The sequence below is a fragment of the Oculina patagonica genome, chromosome 14 (assembly GCF_052425735.1).
Source record: "Oculina patagonica isolate OP01 chromosome 14, crgOcupat, whole genome shotgun sequence".
Taxonomy (NCBI): domain Eukaryota; kingdom Metazoa; phylum Cnidaria; class Anthozoa; order Scleractinia; family Oculinidae; genus Oculina; species Oculina patagonica.
The window spans coordinates 23,894,223-23,910,225 of record NC_135771.1 but is presented as its reverse complement, the minus strand read 5'-3'; the positions used below and the strand labels follow the sequence as shown (position 1 = coordinate 23,910,225).

The window sequence follows — 16,003 nt, the reverse complement described above, 5'->3', positions numbered from 1 at the left end:
ACTGAAACGAAGCATTTTCCTTTGTTTTGCTAAAAGTGTAAAATAACAACGGTTTTTGTTCTTGAATTGGACACAATTTGAAACCTTTTACTCGTAGCACAAACCCGATTTCGTTTCATGAGAGCAAATATTTTGCAAACATAAATTCACTTTACTTTATAAAGCATATTTTTAATCCCTTTTAGTTTTCTTTTTGAAATATTATAAAGGAAAATAACAAAAATTAGCAGCAGCAGCCAGCGAGGTTGCAAAAACACCAATTATGACGTCACTGTTGTTGTGCTGTAACATCGCGAGGCATCTCAATTACGGCGTTAGAAAGGATTTTACACCGGTTAAAAACGGCTAAGAGCTAGCTAAAATATTTGTTATGATCGTAAGCATTTTTAGTTCGTTGATATGGCTTAACACGTGTACGTCTTTAGGCGTACACATGTTTTGTTGGCACGTACAAAATTAAGCCTCCCGCGCAAGCGGAGCATTCATAAGTAAGCAAAATTGGTAAACCCATCGAACCGAGTTTTGGGGGTCGCGACGTACGTACGTACGGATTGAACCTGGGGACGAGGTTGCCTGCCCGTGGCTAAAAGAAAGTAAGGAAATTACAAAAAAATAAAGCTCGCAGCGCATGACAAAAAAAGACAACGAGTAAAGTTACTCAGCGACACTACACAGGAAACCCTCCATTAAACCGAGTAGAAATCATTCTAAGTCGAATGGAAACAACTATATTTAGAAAAGAGGCAATCGACAACGTTTGCTATTTTAACCATGCCACAGTATAAACAACTGAGTCGCAAAGCGCCCGATCGTCGCAACTGGCAAATATAGCATTTCTTTCGCGAAGATTAAAAAATATTTAAACTGAACTACAAAGAAACTGTTAGTTAAAATTATTTAACCCTATCCGGACCAGAATTTGCGAGTTTATCTAAAATTTATCTTGGAATAATTTGGTAGGAAAGGTGGTTGTGTCGGAAACTTGACGTTACCATAGCAACGGCATTTCGACAGGCATGTTTTCCCAAATTTGTGATTTTTGTGTTTTTATTTATGAATAATAACCTTTACGCAATTATTTTTAACCTTTTAAGATTTTCTTTGAACCGTTGACTCTTAAAAGCACAATATTGTTTTTATTCACTCGTAATTAACACCAATATCAATCTCTTAAGGTCGCGCAGGACCCTTGCAATCATTAGTATAAGCTCCCTATTAGCATTAGATCTAGTAAGAATGTTAAGCTTTTTAAAAATAATTATGTGAATTACCTTAAGGAATCATACGTAGGTCTCAACCATTTCTCTATTTCTTAAGTTAAACTCTATTTTAGTATTTTGTTTTTAGTCATTTCAATTACCATTTTTATTTTTTATTTTTTATTTATGTATAATATAATGAGGGCCACTAGTTTTTCAGTTTTTAACTGTAAAGTGTTTTTACCCTCGTTAAATAAAGTTATTATTATTATTATAGTATGTATTTATTTAAAGAGTATGCACGAACTGCAGGACGACTGAAGCCGACAACAAACGAAATATTCACGAGAATGCTTGTTTTTAAACTCTTTTGTACAAGTAATTACTAGTAGTTGTTCTCAGCTTTGTGCCACGTGCGCTGGGACATAGGGAATTATCATAATTAGATTCACAGCTTTGAATATATCACACGTTGTTGTAAACATTGACTCGGAAGGTCTTCGGAAGCGGAAAATCCTGCAATTTTGTGTCCAAGTTTTCTTCACCTATATAGAATTTCAAGAGTTGATTCGCGAGGAACATAAACTTGGCGTACTCTATTGTGCTCTGGCTAGAGCGAATTTTTAAATTCCCTTCTCAAAATGAAGATAGCATGTTTCAAAGTTTAGATTTCACATTTTTAGCGGAGCTCCCCAGCGCGCGCCAGCGCGCGGAGCGGAGCACCATGGGTAATGCGGGTACGAGAGAATTTTTGTAAACCCAGGAGGTCGAAAAAATTTGGTGCGTACGCCCGCGCTCGCCTACAGACTCTCGGGGAGGGGGAGGGGAGTCACAAGGCAACCCGACCAGGGGGAGGAGAATGATTAATGTCGTCTTATCATTTCTCAACGACTGCTTTCATCTTTGATATTAGACATGATTGGACGTCTTTGTTATGGCCAATTGACAGTTGTCAAAACAAGGTTTCCGCTGACCAGTATCACATGGCTATATCGCGGGCTCAGATGTAGAACATATCGAGGTTGAATGTTTTTTTGAAGTTGACCGCTGACCAAGTGACAGTTCACCATTGAATCGCGGGCGCATGTACTTTTCTGTGTGGAATTACATGAGGCGGAAAGTGAAATTGGGGAAATGCGCTGGTTGCTGTTGGCTCGGCTAAATAAAATCACAGTCACTGTGATAAAATTTATATTTATAAGCTGCTTATTTTGAACTTATGGCGATTCTGGTTTATACCTAAACCTTCGTGAAACGGCAAGGTTAACAGCAAAATTTTGAATATGGTTCAGAGTTGAAACTCAGGAAACAAACTCACAACATGCCGATTTACGAATGAGTTCACCGAGAGGACTCCGCGATTGAAAAGCACACGACAGTTTATTACAGATAAATTATTTCTGGATGTATTCCTCGTTTATCCCGGGATAGCAGCCAAAGAAAAGCGGATTGTGACCGACCGAAATGGACGTCATCATTCATCATTATCATCATTAGTTTGTTTACCCTCGGATTTGTTTACCCTCGGATTTGAAGAGTAGCTTCCAAGCTACTTGTTGAGTTTAAAGCAAAGACGGTCAAAGACAAAATCCCTTTTCGAAACCAAGGTAAGCTAAGCTTATTATTTGTGTTCCTTTTTAACAGATTAGAAAAGTTTCTGTTATTTAGTTTATAAACAAGCATTCCATCTAATAGAACTCTTTCGTGTAACCGGTAAATGTATGTCAGAACAAGGCATACAACCTAAGTGACATTCGTTTTGTCTTAAACACAAGTTGTATTCAAAGCAGATAGCTTCTACTGCGATAAATTTGTTTATCCTGTAAAGAGCAAATTTCCAGTTACACTACAAGATCAAAATTTACATGTGCATTTGCAAATTTGTAAGAATGTGGTCGAACATTGCTAGCTGACAGCCTTAGCGAAATATAGTTTTCTCAATGACCTATGCTATTTTTGCTGAGAACTTTGCTAAGTTTTCCTTATTTTAGTAAGTGAAAATGTTTTGTGAAAGTTTTGTATTTATAATCTGATAACAGCCGTTCTGGGAATAAATTGATTATTTTATTCATATTTTTCCAGGCGTAGACAATCAATAAACCGGTAATCGATAACAATCCATAGCAATCGATATCAATCTTCGTATTGTTTTACTTAATACTAACGCCATCAAATATGTTTAAAACGAATATACATACACCTCCAGGGGCTCCTTGGGATTAGTGATTGTTATTGATAACTGTTGATTGCTTTTTTTTTTTTTTAACTGTCGATTGCTATCGACTTTTATCGATTTTCTCAATCGATAACAATCGATAATAATTTTTTTCTGTGAGTTCTATTGTTATGGATTACCGTTTATCAATTTGTGATTGATATCAATAGATATCGATTGTATCGACTGATTTCCAATATAGATTTCTATTGATTGACTCCGCCTGGATTCTTATAAATTACAATAAAGAAAAAAGCACAGATTCTAATTTGTTATGTGTAAGATCATAAACATTTTTTATGTTATAACAACCAAATTGATCATTTATAATATATGATAAGGACTTGGAAAAAAATTCCAGTTTGCCCTGTGGTCAACAAGCAGTTTTCAAATTTTGCTGGCCTAGGACAGTGCATGTGACACTGTGTATTAGTAAACTTGTGACTGTATAATTAACTTGTAGTCAGATGATCATGACTTGCCTGGGCCTTCACCCATTATGCAAACAGGCATGAAAAATTAATTGTTTGACAGGAAAATCTACTTGCCCCAGACGACCAGAGGGGAATTGTGGCTATAGCAAGTGCTGCTATCTTGACGGTTGTGATTGGTACAATATTTTAAGCCTTTCATAGTTTTCCAACCTAAAGCAATGACTTATCAGATATTTTTGCCTGAATTAGTTTTTTCTACAAGAGTAGCAGGTTAGTTTTTGATCCTGAAATAAAAAAAAAGTTTAAAATGGGCCTGTCACTGGAAAAGTTGAAAATTTACATGCACATGTAAATTACAATTTACAAAATGTAAATCTTATTTACATTCTTTGTAAATTAAAATTTACATGTTGGAGTTTTGTAAAACAAAATTTACATGAAATTTACAGTCTTCAACGGATCATGTAAATGTATTGTAAAAAGTGATTTACATGGTCCTTTATTACAACGCTAATTGTAAGAACATGTAAAAAACATGTCAAATGTATTAACCACTTTTACAGTTTCTTTCTTTGTAAAAAACATGTAAATTTCTTTACTAAATCATGTAAAGAACATGGAAAATTGACAAAGGGGCGCCGTTCGGAAACATGTAAAAACCATGGAAATTGACAAAGGGGGCCTGTTTGGAAACATGTAAAAACCATGGAAATTGACAAAGGGGGCCTGGTTGGAAACATGTAAAAACCATGGAAATTGACAAAGGGGGCCTGTTTGGAAACATGTAAATACCCTGGAAATCGACAAAGGGGGCCTGTTTGGAAACATGTAAAAAACATGGAAATTGACAAAGGGGGCCTGTTTGGAAACATGTAAATACCCTGGAAATCGACAAAGGGGGCCTGTTTGGGAACATGTAAATACCCTGGAAATTGACAAAGGGGGCTGTTTGAAAACATGTAAACATGAGCTTTTAATTCATGTTGTAACCCACCAAATAACTTTCGCGTGCATTCATTAGTTAGACAGAACGCATCACGTGGTACGAAATCAAACGACGAAGAAGAAATCGGAGGGATTTAAGAAAGTATAAAATAGATATTTCCCCTTCCGGCTTGCTGGAGGATAATACTCCTTGCCTGAAAGATTATCCTCAAAATTTCACAGTTGCCTTTGAAGCTTAGTCAACTGTTCATTTTTTCAGCCAAGGGCATTATCCTCCAATATGCAACCGCCTGAATGGGTTTTTATTATTTACTAATTATCTAGATGAACGAAGCGCAAGACGAATTAAGCGACTGATATCAGTTTTAACATAACTCATTACAAAAGCTCTTAGTTACAAATCTTTTACTAATGTCAAAAAGTAAACAGATTATAAATAAAAACCTTTTGATGCAGAAAACGAAGGCGACTATGACTTCGTCTAACAATATTTTAAACAATCTGGAGCAGTGGGGGGAAAACGCTAGCGTCCAACAGTTTGGCTTATATATTTTTCGAGACATGCGTTTTGGTTTTCTTTATATTAAAGACAAGGAAATTTTGCACGCGAACGGCGGTAAAATTGGTCGTTTGCCGTGTTTGACCTCGTCGAGAGGTAAGGCCGAGAAGCACTGGCGCGAACGAAAATTAATCCCGGCGTCCTCTCTGGTACTTTTTGGCGCTCAGTTCAACGGTTCGAAGATCGATCATTGAGAGGCCTTTTATCTCGCTAAAAAGGGCAATTTTCCTCTCTTTAAGACCTTATAACTTCCAAATTAGCTGCATGGAGCCTTCTTTCACCGGATCTTCAATCAATACGCCTGTTTTAGCCAAGTTTCTTTCCAAGGTAAGCTTATATATGACCGTTTAAATCATGTTTTGGTTGATTTCCTCTATGTAGCTTCTAGGTGAGATTGGTTTTAATATTTTAATAGAAGTTCAAAATGTAGAATTTCGTGTTTGTTCTTGCACTTCATACGTATAATTCAGCACTTCTTAAACATGAAGTTATTGTTAGAATAAATTGAATAATTGCGTGTGCATATAGAGATGTCAACACAGGACTGTTCAACATGTTTTATTTAAAATATAAGCAGCTTATATAATTTAAGAGTGCAAGGCTTATTTATTCATGTTATTGTATGTATAGTAATTATTATTTTGCCGATTTGCAACAGTTTAAACTCAGTGAGGTTTTCAACTGGCAAATTATAAAGCAAACTAAAACAGCTTTAAAATTATCACCAAAAGTATTTAGCAGTATTTATCAATCTTATCTATATAGTACTCCTGGCATATCAAACTCATTCGATTGGTTTTGTTAGTCGAAAAAAATCGAACGTCTATTTTGCTGTGAGTTCGATTATTCCCAGGGTATCCAATCGAATGTTCGGTAATCGAACTCAATCGAACACCAATTTATTGTTCGATTGGGTTGGGTAAATCAAACTCACAATAAAATTTGGTCAATCAAACTCAATCGAAAGTTCGCTTACCGAACTCCTGTTTGTTTATACTGCGTATATTTAACAATTATCCTGCGAAATCGCGCGGAATATCGCCTGATACTTAGCCGACGAGGCCGTAGGCCGAGTTGGCTAAAATCAGACGATATTCCGCAAGATTGAGCAGGATAATTGTTTTATTATTCAACAAATTGTCAACGAAACACATTTTGCAGAAAGAAAAACTGTAATTATGGACCGCTTTACAAGATTTCGGACGAATCTTTGCAACCTACGTATATCGCAGGATATCTGTTATGTACGGATGACAGATATCGTTAACATTTTGACCATATTTGGGCAGCGCGCGCATGTGTTGAATAATAAATTGATTTATACTGCGTACATATCGATTGATTTTAAGAGCCACAGCTGAGGCAGTCGAACAACGTTCTCGTCCGAAACTGAAGTCAATTTTGCATGCAAGTTTTTTGCTTATTACGATGATTTTGATCTTAAGAAAAAAATTATTTTACTTGTTCACTATTATTTTTGTCATCCATGTTGATAGTAAGCACTTCCTCCAATGTAATTGTTATGCTGGAAATTGCTCTTCTCCTGTCAACGTCGCTTTTGGCCGCCCTCGAGGGCTAAGACAGACTGATGGCGGCAGCGTTTTGGCTCCCTATAATGATTCTTCACATATTGAACACACTGATTGCCTGTGTTGCAGTGAATGAAATGGTGCAACTTCTGTTTGAGTGTAACGGTAAAAACTGCAGGGCAGAAACCATATCCTTCCTTCTAATAAGAAATGTAAACAATAGTGCATTTCAGTTATTTTACCGTCCTTCTGTTCTCTTCTACCAAATATATTTTACTAAACATTGACATTCAGTTCGATATTTGGAGGTTTTTATATTTATTCCATTCAATAAAAGTTGATTTTGATTAGTCCTGCGTGATTTACTTATCAAGAGAAAGATTCAGAACTAGATCAAACCCGATTGAGTTTGACTGTGTTTGATTATGTTTGATTGGTTCGAAAATCGGACTCACAGCAAAATAGATGTTTGATTTTGTTCGATTACCAAACCCAATCGAACGATTGGTGTTCGATTGGGTTCGATTGATTTTTGGTTCGATATTGTTGGATTGGATACCCCGGGGAACCAATCATACACAATCTAACACAACCAAACTCAATGTGATTCGACTTTGTTCGGAATCCATCTCTTGATAAGTAAAACATGCAGGACTTATTAAACCGAGTGTCAATGTTTGTTTATACATATTTTGTATAAGAGAACGAAACAACAGTTAAATACTGATATACAGTTGAACCCCGATATTTCGAACCGTCAGGGGAAAAAAAAAATTGTTCGAAATAGCGGGAGTTCGAAATAGCCGATAGTAAATGACTTAAGGGCAAATCCAAGGGAAACGGGTTTTAGTTCGAATTAACGGGGAATTCGAAATAACCGAGTTCGAATTAGCGAGGTTCAACTGTATGCACTTTTGTTTACTTTTTTATAGTGGTGGGAAGGAAATGGTTTCTGCCTTGTAGTCACCATAAGACTCAAACAGAACATTTTTTTCTACTTAAACAGAACTTGCACCATTTCATTCACCGCAACATAGGCAGTAGTAAAAACAAAATAATAAATAAATAAAAAAACAACAACAACAAAACATAGGCAGTAGTGCACCATACAAAATGTCTGCATAATATACAAACAAGCAAGAGTTCGTAATCAAACATTCCATTTTGTTGGATCGACCAAATTTTAATTTTAGTACGGTTATGTGCAATTACATGTACCGTACCCAATCAACCATTGGTGTTCGATGGGGTTTGAATATGGAATGTTCAATTGGTTACGTCGGGAGTACTGAAGTGACTTTCTAATTGAGTCAGCAAATGACATTGAATTGTTTGGATGTGTTATTATTTTCAGATGAAAGGGTTGATAGCAAGAGTGGCATGTAAGTACAAGCCTCAATTTATGTCTCAATGACTAGCAGCTAATCAAAGTTTTAAATCCAATGTAGACTTAATGACCTGCAGTCAAAGGCTTTTTTCTGTAAGTCGAATAGCACTGCAGTAAGCCCAAATAGGACTGAGGTTAGCCGAAATAACAACCTGGTAACTTAACCTCAATACAGTGGAACCCCGATATAACGATCTTCAATATTCCCGATATAACGATGAATATGTTATGTCCCGGCAAAAATAAAATGTATAGGACAGCACCCTGATATAACGATTCCTTGATATAACGATATAATTTTACTGCCCCCTTGGCATATCGTTATATCGGGGTTACATGTACACTGTACATGTAGCACCATTGTTAGCCTTAATAGCATTGCACTTACAATGTAGCCTAAATAGCACTCCAGTTGGCCTTAACAGCACTTTGTGTGGCCCTAAATTTTAAAACTCTGGTTAGCATGTTATGGTTAGCCTTAAAATAATTAATAGTGGTAATGGTAACATAAAGTGTACTTTAAACATTCTGACAGTTGGCAGCTGGCCACTGTGGTCCAGTGGTCATGAGTATAGCTTACCATGCAATCAACTTTGTAGGAAATTTGCTACATGTACATTTACAGCTGGTCTAGTACAAATTCCTACATGTCCAAATGTGCATTGTGGAGTGCTTAAAAAATACATGTTCAATTGTACATGTGCATATTTTTATGAATTTTGTGATACCATAAGGTCTTTTATTCTTGTGTAAAGTTTATATTTGAGTGCAACCAGTGGACTGCAAAACTCTACTTCTCGCGTCCTTGATAACAACTGGATGGCAATGTACATGGAGCAATGTCTGCATGTAAAAAATTACTTCCTGTCAGCTGTTCTCAAGGTCAGCCCTCCCAGTTATCTTGAAGTCCCTAATGTGCAGGTTCAGAAGTGGTGATGTTGTGGTTTCAACTCTTTGTTGGCTTTAATTTTTCAAACCGGTTTTGATTTTTATTTTCTTTTGTTTCAGATAATATTAAGAAATGAGACAGTGAAAAGTAAAAATTGGTTTGAAAATTTTTTAACCACAACATTGATCTAACCAGAATGTCATTCCTAATGATTCTTTATAATTTGTTGTTAGGTTAAAGAAGGCTCTACCACTTTCACTGATGAAGTCTTGTACATACAAATACTAAAAAAGGTGGCAATAACCAGAGGTGGTTAAGGTGTAAAATCGTTTCACCTCGGGGTCAGTATCAAGTCTGTACCATCACAATGAAGCATCTTGCTGAATGTTCAGTTGGTGTACATACATGTACATGTCGTGTGGTTTTCTGGTGGAAATTTATTCCATCAGTTTTGTTCTACTTTTGTACAAATTATTTGAATTCATGGCAGTTTTTAAATAGGACCATGTTAACAAAGCCTGACAATTACAGTGATAAATGTGTTAAGTGAACCTAGGCTGGTCAGTGTTCGAAATCATTATTCAAGGGGTTCTACTATGGTTATTTGATGCCATAGCTTTTTTATCAATTGTAGTGCTATGATAGTAGTTGAAGGGTTGGAACCCAAACCATTTGCCAAATAACCACTGTTAAAGGTGAAGAATTATTCTACATCAGTGTCAGTCTTAGGTCTGTACTTTCACAATTAAGTGTTTATTCGATTAAGCGCCCAACCTCAAATAAGCGCCCACTCTGTAGGTAGGAAAAGTTAAAAATAAGGTCTTGTAAATGTACAACGAGAGCGACCGAGCAAAGATGAAAATCAGCTTTTGTACAATTTAAATTCAAGGCATTTTTTTGGGACAATTTTAACATAGCTTAGCAATGAATGGTCTTTGAACTTACCCTGCGGGAAGGCTCACCTTGGGGCACGAAATATACTTTGGGGCACTCACGACTGGCCGGCACAGCAATATGGTGGGGAGGAGACTGGTGAAGAGGCACCAGTAAATTTCATATCTCAATGAATGTCATATCTTGTCAACATTCCTGTCAAACTTCTACTTTCTTTGAAATTAAATTGGCTTGTCAGTATTCCTGCGGTTTTCGGGGTGGGAGTGAAAAATTAGCAGAGGTTGATGCAGGTTCACTCGCGGCTTTGCCACGTAAATGTTGTTCTCATGCGTGCTCTAAGGTGAGCCTACTCGCAGGCTAGTGTGAACTTGGCTGTTCAGTGTTCAAAATCATTGTGCAAAAGGTTCTGCAATGTTTATTATTCGTTTGATTTCATAGTTTTATGATATGGAAGGGTTGTGGTAGTAGCTGAAGGGCTGAAAGCAAAATCATGTGCCAAACATTACATGAATTGAAGCAAAAGAAAAACATTCAACAAAAATTTAATCCTGAAATACCATGGTTTCATTTCCAACCCTTCAGTTACTGTAAAGTATATTTTATGCGGTTATTCAAAAAGACCATTTACGCCTATTAATAAAAGTGATCAATATCTTACCCATAGTATAACTTTTAAAGGCTCATTTTCATCCTACAATACATGTCTTTCATGATATGGTACATTTTCATACATATGCTAAGCTAATGCATAATTCACTTCATATTGAGTGCATGAAGACACTTCAGTAGAGGAACATAGGATAAATCGGGGCACATGCCAAGCAAAAGAGATTGGCTTTTTTAAGAGAAAAGCAAACACCAGTGCAACATGCAGGATCAAAGTGGGCCTTTGCAATAGAGGAGTAGTATTATTACTATTTGGAAATGAAGTCACTGATATGTTATTAGACAGTTCTATCAATTAATCATGCATAAATTTATCTTAATCTTTATTGTTTTCCATAATGATTATGTGAAGTTGAAATAATTGGTATCAGCAATTTTTGACTAGTAAAACTGCTTTATTTGAACTGAAAAAACTATACAAAACTATACGATCTAAATCATTTTATTTTGAATGAAATGCTAATTTTTATTATATTTATAAAGAATATTCCAAGCTATATATACATGCTTTATTGCAAGATACATGCAGACGAACTTTATTACTTATGGGGTATAAAATCATTTGTATGTATTATTATTAACTGGAAAAATATATGCACTGACGTACTGAAAATGAATGTAGTTAGGATAGTATCAAGAAAAGGTTCTAGACGAATAAAAGAAAACAGTGCCAGGCATTCTGTTCTTCATTTTAATTACAGGGGCTAGGCAGGTCCCCTTTGTCAATTTCCATGTTTTTTACATTTTTCAAACAGGCCCCCTTTGTCAATTTCTATGCTTTTTACATGTTTCCAAACAGGCATCCTTTGTCAATTTCCATGTTTTTTACATGTTTCAAACAGGCCCCCTTTGTCGATTTCCAGGGTATTTACATGTTTCAATCAGGCCCCCTTTGTCAATTTACATGTTTCCAAACAGGTCCCCTTTGTCGATTTCCAGGGTATTTACATGTTTCAATCAGGCCCCCTTTGTCAATTTACATGTTTCCAAACAGGCCCCCTTTGTCGATTTCCAGGGTATTTACATGTTTCCAAACAGGCCCCCTTTGTCGATTTCCAGGGTATTTACATGTTTCAATCAGGCCCCCTTTGTCAATTTACATGTTTCCAAACAGGCCCCCTTTGTCAATTTACATGGTTTTTACATGTTTCCAAACAGGTCCCCTTTGTCAATTTCCATGGTTTTTACATGTTTCCAAACAGGCCCCCTTTGTCAATTTACATGGTTTTTACATGTTCAGTCTATTTATAAGCATCAGCTATAAATGTTTTTACATGCTTTTTACAGTGTTGATCGCATAAATTGACATGTTATTTACATGGTCCGTGGTCTTTCGTTCGGGAAATTTACATGATGTTCTGTGTTTTTACATGTTTTACTTCAAATATTTACATGTTTTTGACATGTTTTGAGAAGAACATGTAAAAGGGTAAAAACTATGTAAATCATCCTTTACAGTGTCTTTACATGTTATTTACATGTTATTTACATACTATGTAAATTTTCAACTTTTCCAGTGTGTCTGCAATGAGGAGAATTAATATCATTTAAAGCAAATTTAAAATACATCTACATTCAAATGTACATCAAGCTTTATGAGGTTAATTGAGTGACAGGTATTTATGGAGGTTGTAAGAGGCAGTTTGAGTTTATCATTAATTTTATATAAGCAAATCTGTTGCATTTCTAAAACTTGCTATATTAGGATTTCCATACCTTTTATGGGTTTTTGATATGCAAACATTTTGTTTTTATAGTGAGGGAAAACAGGAATTCAAGGGGTGCAGTTAATGTCTGTGATGATGAAGGTAAGTATTACATTAGTGTCAGTTTATACCTTTATTTCTCTAAATGCTCTGTGACAGAGTTTAGTTTATGTGAATCTACATTAGTGCATGAAACTTGTTTTTTAAGTGTAAAATTTTGGGGTTTAAGAAATGATAGGTGTTTTAACTGCTTGGTAGTTTATGTTTCCTTAAAGGAGAAGTTCACTCTAGAATGGCCATTTATTTTCTTTACACCAATAAAAAGTTTACACCAAGATATGTCATTCTCCAAAATTTCAGCTTCCAACGTTCGCTATAACCCTACAAAATCTTTCTTAAAACTCGACAGCTGAACGCCGCCATCTTGGAGCTGGTAATGTATGCGTGACATCAAAGAGCTCAGCCTGAAGTTTGGCGGGAATATTTTAATAGTCTAAACTCCTTGTTTTTTGTATTTCTTGGAGCTCCGTTTGAGCAAAATGGAGATGCACATACAGGCATTTTGACAAACAAAATCCACTACGAAGAAACGATGAGTTTCGAGTATTTAAATTGGCAATTTAGGGGTAATTTGACAAGCGATTTTTTTTAGGTTTATTTTTGACCCAGGGATTTTTTTGGGTATGTCAGAAGACTTAGGGATTTTTTGGGGTCCTGAGTTTTGCCTCCATTCGATCATCCCCGTCATTTACAAGCCGGAATACCCCCCTGGAGGTAGGGGTAGGAGGGCAAAAAACCCAACAAGATCTGCTGCCTGACCCGACAAATTACTGGAATACTTGTAATGATTTTGTGGGAGAAGTGCAAATTGACCTGTTCAAATTCTGCTTGTTATTAGCTAACCTTAATATCTACATGTAAGCTTAAGCCCTAACTTAACATAAATTGTCTTGTTGTGGTACTAGGCGAATATAGAAATAGAATTTTAACACAGCTGAAATTTCGCATGAAAACAAAAAGTTGATAAACTTTTAGAGCTGCTTAGGCCAGAAAAGCCAGTTGGGCTTGTTGATGAGCCAGTTTAGTGTTTTCTTAGCTACGCTAAGAAAGGGGAGAATATGTAAGCTTTCATGGAATTAATCACAGTGCTTTCAACAGCACCTGTCGGAGAGCAATGTAAGAGTCTTAAGACACCTCATTTAATAGGGAAATCATGAATTTTAGCCAGTGATTCACCCCAAAACACCCACCAAAGCTCATTCATGTGCCAGGTCTTATTGATAGCACTATTTATGCCTTCAGTAGGTCAAAGGATTTTTTGGGTTCTGAACATATCCCCCAACACAGTCCCTGGTCCAGGCAAAAATTGGAAAAATACATCTCTTTTTTATGCATCTGCAGATTGTTCTGAACAATTTAAGCTAATTTAAAATTATAAACATCCATTTGATGCCAATGATCATCAACAAATCTTATGTCCTTTTTGCCTTTTCAGGGTTTAATAACACGAGTAGCAGAATTTCCACAGAGTTGCAGACACAGCAAGAGATAAATGAACAATCAGATTATTATATTATTTTCTGCATTGTATGTAAAAATGTACTGTGTGTAGAATACAATTTATTTATAAAGACAGTTGTAATTTTAAAGTTAATGAAATAAAGCCAGATAAGGTACAATCATGTACATAAAAAATCATCCTGCTACCTAAACATTTAATTCCCAGTGCGCACGCTGCAAAGAACAGTAATTATGATAATGAGATACACATTTCATCATCTCTTAATGTATGGTAAAATGGCATGGTAAAATTTTTGCCAAGCAATCTATACCTGAGTTTAGAACTAACAAACAGTATTTATGCCTCTCCAGAATTTTTGCTAAGTTTACATGTAATTAAGCAAAGGGGAAAGGGATTCATATAAAGGAAAAAGGTCTTATCGTTTTGGGGGACCCTATTTTGCAGAATGACAGAATGTCAATATTTTGCTTGCCACTACCTTTTACTCCAGTTTGCTAACAGGAAGCTGTTATTTTTAGTGTTAGGCAATAATAAAAGACTGTCATCGTCACCATTCCATCATATAGGGGCCCCATTTGGGGGAGGGGGAAGCTACATGCAAAACTTTCCAATTGTATGCTATGTACAGCTGTAACATACCAGTTATGATGGGGGTATGGATATGTTCTAGACTAAGAGCAACCCTTTCTTTATTCTTGTTTAACTTTGAGAGTTGCGAGTATATCTTTAGAAGGTTATGCATAGACTACTAATGATATTTTTGATTGATCAACTTTTTAACTCTTATTTGGTGCTGTTGTCCATGGTGAAAGGGATACATATCATATATAAAGAAAATAACATGAATAAAAAAATCAGTCTAAAAAATTATCAAGGAGAAATAACTGAGGAGCTCCGCTTTTAGGCTTGCCTAAATCTATATATTACTCTCTTACAAGCCATTAACGTGAAGCAATATTTGAAATCGAAAATTTCGTTCTAGTGGGAGCACAAAAGAAGTTACGATTTATCACTAGGCTATATAATCATTTAATTTGGTGCGCTGTGCTAGCTGAAAACTTGGACACAAAATCGCATTATCTTCAGTTAAACTTTTAAGGGCTTGTAACATCACAGACAACGGTCATCTCTCAGTAAAAGGACAATCATGATTTAATTGAATCATCCCTGAATATCCTTATTAAATTTTAGAGGAATCGATATTCAAAATGTAGTGAATTAAAGCTTTACAAGATAGCACTCCAACAAGAAATTTGGCTAATGAATATATTAATGAGCAAGGGTCCTGCGCGACCTTAAGTGAACGTGCTTCTCAAAACGTGATTCTTGCCATGTAGCTTCCTATGTCAATCATAGGGACAACAACCAATCAAAGCAGGGTAAATTCTATCCTGAATTTCAGACATCCCTTTGTGGTCGCCTACTCCCCAGAAGGGACGTCTGAACACATCTGGCCCTAATGCCGTCCGGTGACGTCACTACACTTTGGTTTAAGTCATGCGGAAAAGTTTCTGTCGAGGCCATGAATTTGTGAAAGAAAAATCGCTTCAATAAAGGATTACAGGGTATAAAATTGTTCTAATAGTAAACTGTTGAAAACTTGAGACAAATAAATGAGAAGTTAATCGACTGCAGGCTATATTCTTTTACGGAACTGATTTAATCTGAACTGATCTGATTTGCTTTATCTAACGATCAAAATATAATATGTTACGCAGCGGACAAATACAACACACTCGTGAGTACTTAAATGAATCAATTAAGACGGTTACAGAGGCATCAAGAAACGGAATTCAATACAAAAATATTCTGCTTGACCGTGGTCACTGAGTTCAGAAATCACTGGCTCATCAAGGCATAAGAACATAAGCGTTGAGCGGCTTTGTTGACAAAACAAAAATACGTATAAATTTGGCAAAACACTGCATGTCGTAGCGACGAATGCCGCCAACTTAACACCTACCGTTTTCCATTAAGGCAAGGTAAATGACTAATAAATTCATTTCCGGGAAGGTGAACTCTTTCGAACTCTTTGCAAACGTTTTCAAATGACAATCC

General features: G+C 36.0%; 1 protein-coding gene and 1 long non-coding RNA gene across 3 annotated transcripts in view; one reads left to right on the top strand and one right to left on the bottom strand.

The window, feature by feature from the left end:
* The window catches only part of LOC144639311 (inactive pancreatic lipase-related protein 1-like), a 210,974-nt gene that overhangs the window by 190,871 nt on the left and 4,100 nt on the right, over positions 1-16,003 (bottom strand). The gene's annotated exons all lie outside the window — the stretch shown is intronic.
* LOC144638498 (uncharacterized) lies at positions 5,526-11,394 on the top strand. The gene is made up of 3 exons (XR_013567958.1): positions 5,526-5,679; positions 8,236-8,263; positions 9,391-11,394. It is a non-coding gene; the product is annotated as an uncharacterized LOC144638498 (long non-coding RNA).